This window comes from Microcebus murinus, chromosome 28 (assembly GCF_040939455.1).
Source record: "Microcebus murinus isolate Inina chromosome 28, M.murinus_Inina_mat1.0, whole genome shotgun sequence".
NCBI classification, from domain to species: Eukaryota; Metazoa; Chordata; class Mammalia; order Primates; family Cheirogaleidae; genus Microcebus; species Microcebus murinus.
The window spans coordinates 1,427,998-1,436,015 of NC_134131.1; the positions used below are offsets into that span (position 1 = coordinate 1,427,998).

Consider the following 8,018-nt stretch of genomic DNA (forward strand, 5'->3'; position numbering starts at 1 on the left):
CTTCTGTGTGCCTGGTGTCTTCCCTAAGGGACGTGGAGGGGGAGGAGAGTGGAGGGATTCCCCCAAACTGGGTGCTTTGCCTGGGTGACACACGCTGAGGCTCTGGGCCAGGCCTGGGGTTTGTGTCCACCTCCAGCCGTCCCAGGAGGCCGTGCGTGCCTCTGTGCCGGTCCCTCTGTCCCACCGGCGTGGCCTCACGCATGCGATGGTGAGCGAGGAACCGGCCGGAGGGGTGTGCACGGCACCATGCCTGGGGTGGGGCTCCCACACCCTCAGCACAGGCGTGTGTGTCCATGTTTGCCCTGCGTCTGTCCCCAAGGGAGCTGGCAGCCCCCCCTCCCCCATCTGCTCAGCATTAGCCCAGCTGACCGTTAACACAGCATGCAAACCCGAGGCTGCTCCCACGCCCTCGGCTCAGGCGGGGGCCGTGCCCGCCCCTCCCCACTCTGGCCGGTCTCCCGGGCAGCAGCTGGTGGCCGCCCGGCTGGGCTGCAGCTGTCCCTGCCTGCCTGGTCATCCACTGGGGAGGCCGTCACAGCCTTGTTCTCAGACTCCTCTTGGAGGGATCAGCTTCCCAAGGCTCTGGAACCTTCCCTGGCTCCAACCCTGTGGTTACTGCTGCTCAACCCGGGGTGGGCCGTGGAGAGGCCCAGACATGGGGGCTGGCCCTGTGCAGTCCTCAGGCCTGGGACAGGACTGGGGCCGCCTGGATGCCGCACGGGGCCCAGGCAGCGGCGGTGGCTGCAGGCGCATACGGGGCCGGAGGGATTGGGTGTGAGAGGCTGACGCTCAGCCGCCCTGGAAGACTGAGCAGTGGCTCCTGACCGTGATTTTCTCCCTGCTCCGAGTGTCCTCCCCGCGTCCCAGACTGCAGTGCCCCTCCCCCAGAGCAGAAACCAGGGAGCCACTGACCGCTTCGTTTCCCTCAATAGCGGCCATACTCCCTAACGGGCGGGGAGAGCACTGGGCTTGGAGACGGGTTCAAATCCTGCCATTCATTGCAAGGGGCAGCCATGTCCCTGAGGCCAGCGCTGTCACCTCTCTGACGGTTTTTTCTTCGCCCATGAGCAGGTGCTCCTGCCCTGCCCTGCCCGCCTCCTGGGGCGCAGGGCTGGGCTGAGGGGAGGCTGGATGTGCAGCACTGGGCCCAGCCGCAGCGCCCCCCTGGGAACGGGGCTTGGGCTCCTGTGCCCCTGAGCGCCCTCCCACCCCATCTCTGGCTTCCCTTCTGCTCCGATTCCCTGCAGGCGGCTTTATGCCCCTTCCCGTACTCAAAGACCCCCCACTGGCTCCCCAGAGCCCCCAAACTTTCCGACTGACTCTGAGACTCACAAACTTAGAGTCTCCCATCAGGAGCCACTGGCTGGTGACTGTCCTTCACCAGTCCAGCCCTGCGGGAGGGGCGGACCCCTCGGCTCTCACCTGGGGGAGGACAGCGTTGGGAGGTTAAAGCAGTGCGTCAGGAGAAGGGTGTGGGATGAGAACCCCCATTTTCCACATCCCCACCATGAGCCCTCCCTCCCCGTGGGCCTGCAGATGAGGATTCTTCTCCCCATTTAACGGAGGACAGACAGAGGGCTGCCACAGGTCCTGGGGTGCAGATTTGGGCTCCCGGAAGGAGTGGGGCTGACCCCCAAGTGCCCGGCAGGCCTTGTGCATGTTGGAGACCAGAGCCGGGTAGCTCAGAGTGACGAGGCCAGCTGCTGCCTGGTAAGTCCCGGGGGACCAGGAGGGACTCGCTTGCTCACGGGGCACCCCTCCCCGCCAGCGGCCCTGGCAGGTACCCGCTGGCTTGCTGGGACCGTTCCACATTCCTGACGTCCCATGTCAGAATGAGACAGATGCAGCTAGCTCCCTGGTGCGAGCTTTGCCGCTCCGTCCCCCCCCCCGCCCCTCCCCAGCCTGCTGGGGCAGCATGGCAGCAGCTGGGGCCAGGCCTTGACTCTAGCCAGCGACAGGAGCCCACAGAAAAGCACTGGGCCCACGTCCGTACTCTGCCCCTTGCTGGCTGTGTGTGTCAGTCAAGGCTCTGGTGGGCGCAACGGACAGACGGACACCCTGCTTTGGGAAGCCCCGGCCAAGGGATGGGGGCGGCCAGCTGGGCAGTCCGTACCTGCGAGGGGAGGGGCATCGGGCTGTGCTCCGCAGGGGAGAGGGGGTGCTGCAGGTGGAGGATCGTCTCAGATTTCAGATTCTTCCAGGTTTTGGAATATTCGCATATACACAGTGAGCTATCTTAGAGATGGGATCTGATTCTAAATGTAAAATTCATTTAAGTTTCATATGCACCTTACATACATAGCCTAAAGGTAATTTTATGCAATACTTTTAATAATTCTGTGCATGAAACAAAGTCTGTGTACATTGAAGCATCGGGAAGCAAAGGTGTCAGATTGCAGAATGTTCCACTGCGGTGTCATGTCGGCACTCAAAAAGTTTTGGATTTTGGAGCAATTCGGATTTCGGATATTTGGATTAGGGTTGCTCAACCTGTATGCCTGCAGTTACTCTCTCTGAGCCTCCTCTTAACACACACAGACCCTTAACACAGGCGTGGTGACAGCCACCCCGGACAGCGGCTGTAGGTACTCAGTAAACAACAGCTGTCACTGCACGGGGATTAGGAGGGAATGGCCTCCAGGGCTGCGTGCCATGATCTCCCACCCTTCTCCTGGCAGCCCTTCCAAGAAGGCGTTCTTGTTCCCATTTCCCAGATGAGGACACTGAGGTTCGGAAGGAGGATGTGACTGGCCCAGTGTCACATGGGGAAACGGGAGAGTTGGCGCCCAGGGCCAGGTGCTGTGCCACTGCAGAGCCCACCCACACCCCAGGCAGCGTGGCAGTTCCAAGGGTCACAGAGGCTCCAGGGACACGAAGCAGGGGACATCTGTTGGTGAGATGTCCATGCACGAGTGGACAGACAGTCATGACACCCAGCCACAGATGTGCCCCAGCTCAGGACTTTGGGCTCCAACCTGTGGCTAGCCCAGGGACCTTACGCTGGCTGCTCCTACCTGGGGACACTCCTCCTCCCGCCTCCTGTCTGGCCAAGCCCCTCTGGCCCTTCAGATACCGCTCGGACCTCATGTCCCAGGCAGCCTCCTCAGACCTCCTTTCCAGGCCAGTTTCTAAGCTGAGCCCCTCCCCCCCATTCAGAGGCTCTCTGGGCCCTAATGAAGGGGCCATGTCTGAATGGTCTCCCTCCCCCAAACTGGGGGCACCAGGAGGCAAGGCCGGCTTTGATAGTGCTCTTAAACTCAGTAGCTCTGAAACTGCAGCCTATTTCAGAATTCCCTGGAACGCTTGGACTGGGGGGCCCCACCCCAGAATTTTGTATTTAGTAGGTCTGGGGTGAAGCCTGGGAATGTGCATTTCTAACCAGCTGCTGCAGGTCTGGGCAGGGAGCCGGGGTCACACTTTGGGAACCAGAGTTTCAAAGCGTTAACACATGCACGTGATTGAAACTATAAAAACACTCCAATGGAACAAAATAGTTTTCAATGAAAAGCAACACCCCGGCCTGGTTCTCACACTCTCCCCTTCCCAGGGGAAAATCCCCCTTTTTCTAAGTCTTCCTGCATGGCCCCTTCACACTCTGTGTGGCCCCTGACCCAGGTTAGCCATGGTCATTCCTGCTCAGCTCCCCAAGCCCCACCCAGGGCAGAACCTGGCAGAACTGGGGTGCAGGCTGGGCGAGGTGGCTCACGCCTATCATCCTAGCACTCTGGAAGGCCAAGGCGGGAGGATTGCTCAAGGTCAGGAGTTCGAAACCAGCCTGAGCAAGAGCGAGACCCCATCTCTACTAAAAATAGAAAGAAATTAATTGGCCAACTGATATATATAGAAAAAATGAGCCGGGCGTGGTGGCGCATGCCTGTAGTCCCAGCTACTGGGGAGGCTGAGGCAGGAGGATTGCTTGAGCCCAGGAGTTTGAGGTTGCTGTGAGCTAGGCTGACGCCACGGCACTCACTCTAGCCTAGGCAAGAAAGCGAGACTCTGTCTCAAAATAAATAAATAAGTAATAAAGTAAAACTTGAAAGAAAAAAGAACTGGGGTGCAGTAAGTGTCTGTTGAACAAAAGGGTGAAGCAGACCCATTCCCAGGCACACAGGCAGCCAGGTGTGGGCACGACTGCGCGTGTGCACACTCAGCCCCGCAGTGCCCACCCCCTCCCCACACTCCTGGGACCCTAACTGGGACCCTCCACCCCTCCAGCTGCCGCAGGACTTGGCCTAGTGCCGGGGTATGCCGAGAGGCAGCTGCAGCTGTCCCGGGGGGGTTGGGCCCCTCCAGAGGAAATCTCCTTGTCATTCTCCTGCTACCGAAATATGACCCTCTCTGGCACCTGGGCCCCATGGCTGGCGCCTGTCACCAAGAAGTGGCTGAGGAGAGGGCGTGAAATCGCCAACAGCTGAACTCCCCCAGCCTTCCCCACATCCTCTGCAGCGGGGCTCTGCTTGCATTCCACAGCGCCGGTCCTTTCCGGGCCCCCAGTGCCAGGCTCATGCTCTTTGCCCGGCCTGACCTGGCTTCCAGGGGCATGGCTGCGGGCTCCTTGCAGTTCTGGAACCTCCAGGCCACCCTTGTCCCCTCAGGACTCAGCTCAGTTACCCCCTCCTCCAGGAAGCCCCCTCTGACTTCACAGCACAAGCTCCATGCACGGCTGGACTGATGTGCCCACATCTCTGTCTCACCCAGGGCAAGGGCCTCATGGGACCCACCTCTGAGAACTCGGCCCAGCACGGAGCAGACCGCCCTGAGGCTTGTCAAATGGCCGGGTGACCCAGTAAGGGGGACGATGGGCTCTTGCCAGAGGCCCTTGTCTTCAGCAGCCGAGGCCCCTGGGAAATCACAGGTCTCGGTGCTCTTTCCTGGGAGCAGGGAAGGAGGGCCTGGCAGGACTGGGACAGCGAGACCCATATTGGACAGCACAGCCTCAGAGCCTTCCAGAAAGGGGCTGCTCTCGGGTCCTGATTGCTTAATTATCGCTAAGAGGGGCCACTGCACGTCCTGCGGTGTCTCTGCCAACACAGCTGAGCCCGTGCCCACCTGGGCGTGAGCTGCTGCCGGACCACCTGGGACACGCTAGCAGTGAATGATGGACGGCATGCCCACCGGTGGAATTCTCTAGAGCAGTGCTGTCCAATGACAGAAATGTTCTGTTATCTGTGCTGTCTGACACAGTGATCGCTAGCTACACGTGGCTTCTGGGCACTTGAAATGTGGCTCATGAGGCCGGGCGTGGTGGCTCACGCCTGTAATCCTAGCAGTCTAGGAGGCTGAGGTGGGAGGATCACTTGAGCTCAGGAGTTCAGTTTCGAGATCAGCCTGAGCAAGAGTGAGACCCGTCTCCACTGTCAATAGAAAGAAATTAGCCAAACAACTGAAAAATAGAAAAAATTAGCCGGGCATGGTGGCGCATGCCTGTAGTCCCAGCTACTTGGGAGGCTGAGGCAGGAGGATCGCTCGAGCCCTGGAGTTTGAGGTTGCTGTGAGCTAGGCTGACGCCACGGCACTCACTCTAGCCTGGGCAACAAAGTGAGACTGTCTCAAAAAAAAAAAAAAAAAAAGAAATGTGGCTCATGAGACTGAGCAAATGATTGCTGCAGTGCAGTGGCTGTTCACAGGCCCCGTCTGGGCTCACTGCAGCCACGAACTCCTGGCTCTGGATCCTCCCACCACAGCCTCCAATGTAGCTGGGACCACAGATTCACGCCACCAAGCCTGGCTAATTTTTTTTTTTTTTTTGAGACAGAGTCTCGCTTTGTTACCCAGGCTAGAGTGATTGCCGTGGCGTCAGCCTCGCTCACAGCAACCTCAAACTCCTGGGCTCAAGCGATCCTCCTGCCTCAGCCTCCCAGGTAGCCGGGACTACAGGCATGCGCCACCATGCCCGGCTAATTTTTTCTATATATATTAGTTGGCCTGTGCTCGCTTTGGCAGCACATATACTAAAACTGGAACGATACAGAGAAGATTAGCATGGCCCCTGTGCAAGGATGACACGCAAATTCGAGAAGCGTTTATATATATTAGTTGGCCAATTAATTTCTTTCTTTTTTTTTTTTTTTTGTTGTTGTTGTTGTTGTTTTTTGAGACAGAGTCTCGCTTTCTTGCCTAGGCTAGTGTGAGTGCCGTGGCGTCAGCCTAGCTCACAGCAACCTCAAACTCCTGGGCTCAAGCAATCCTACTGCCTCAGCCTCCCGAGTTGCTGGGACTACAGGCACGAGCCACCATGCCCGGCTAATTTTATATATATATATATATATATATATATATATATATATATATTAGTTGGCCAATTGATTTCTTTCTATTTTTATAGTAGAGACGGGGTCTCGCTCAGGCTGGTTTTGAACTCCTGACCTTGAGCAATCCGCCCGCCTCGGCCTCCCAGAGTGCTAGGATTACAAGCGTGAGCCACCGCGCCCGGCCAATTTCTTTCTATTTATAGTAGAGACGGGGTCTCGCTCTTGCTCAGGCTGGTTTCGAACTCATGAGCTCGAGCAATCCGCCCGCCTCGGCCTCCCAGAGTGCTAGGATGACAGGCGTGAGCCACCGCACCTGGCCAATTTTTAAATTTTTTTGTAGATGGGGTTTTGCTAAATTGCTCAGGCTGGTCTCAAACTCCTGGTCTCCCAAAGTGCTGGGATTGCAGGTGTGGGCCGCTGCACCCAGATGAAATACATCAATACTTATATTTAAAGAGCCACATACTGGAAGGCACAGCTGTAGGCCTTCACAAAGGCCTAGACTGCCCCCCGTGTACCGACAGGGCATTCTCTTCATCTTACCGCCAAGCAGAAAAATCCAAGGTCTGAGCAGCGCGGGCAGCGTGCTTGCACCCGTGGGAAGGTGCCGGCTGTCGGACGCGGTGGAGAGCAGGAGGGCACTCGCAGCCACGGCTTCCCAGGAAAGGAGCTAGGCGGAAGGAAAGCGTCTCCCACTGCACACGCCTTGGTTTCTTCTGATTTGAGGCGCACCCCAAGCAGCTGCACCTCCGACCACTCCCCAACTCCCCGCTCACCCCTCCCCCATCCAATCTCCGGTCCCCCGTGACCTTTCTGTTTCTCCAGCACCCTAAACGCACTTGCACCTCAAGGCCTTTGCACGTGCAGGTCTCTCTGGCTGCAATGCTGTTTCCCAGGTTCTTCTGGCTGGCTCTCAGGACAAAGGTCACCTCCTAAGGGTGGCCTCTCCTGACCACCCTGGCTGAAGTCCTCTCTCTATACCTGATCTGAGCCAAAAGGCCAAGAAACCATTGTCCTTCCTGTTATTCCGTATATTAGCCCCTTGTTTGTTTTCTTCTGTCTGTATCTTACTTGTTCCCTCTCCACTGGCTGCCCCCTCACTAGGAGGTGAGTTCTGAGAGGCCAAGGGCTGGTCTTATCACCAGCTGTAGCTCAAGAGTCTACAATGGGCTCTGGCATGTAGTAAGTGTTCCATAGATAGTCACGGAATAAAAACATATTAAATGGGCTGGGCGCGGTGGCTCACGCCTGTAATCCCAGCACTCTGGGATGATCGCTCCAGGTCGGGAGTTCGAAACCAGCCTCAGCAAGAGCAATACTCCCCGTCTCTAGTAAAACAGAAATTATTTAATTGGCCAACTAATATATATATAAAATTAGCCGGGCATGGTGGCGCATGCCTATAGTCCCAGCTACTCGGGAGGCTGAGGCAGGAGGATCGCTTGAGCCCAAGAGTTTGAGGTTGCTGTGAGCCAGGCTGACGCCAGGGCACATTTGCCTGAGCAACAAAGTGAGACTCTGTCTCAAATAAATAAAAAGGAAAGAAAAAGGACAGAGCAGACAGATGAAGCTGTGTGCGTGCGGGGACTGGAAGCCACAGAGAAGCGAGAGGCGTTTAGTGAGCACCTGCTATAGGGCCACACGCTCTCCTGGTCGCTGGGTTCATGTCCTGAAGACAGACCTGGGCCTTGGTCTGAGGAGCTTCAGATCTAGACAGACATTAAACAAACGCCCAGAGAAATGCTGACTACGATTAAACACAGCTGG

The 8,018-nt window shown here is 57.2% G+C and overlaps 1 non-coding gene across 1 annotated transcript; it reads left to right on the forward strand.

Moving 5' to 3' along the window:
- The first annotated feature begins 5,927 nt into the window (after positions 1–5,927).
- Positions 5,928–6,034, forward strand: LOC142865025 (U6 spliceosomal RNA). The gene has a single exon (XR_012915327.1). It is a non-coding gene; the product is annotated as a U6 spliceosomal RNA (small nuclear RNA).
- The last annotated feature ends 1,984 nt before the right edge of the window (positions 6,035–8,018 follow it).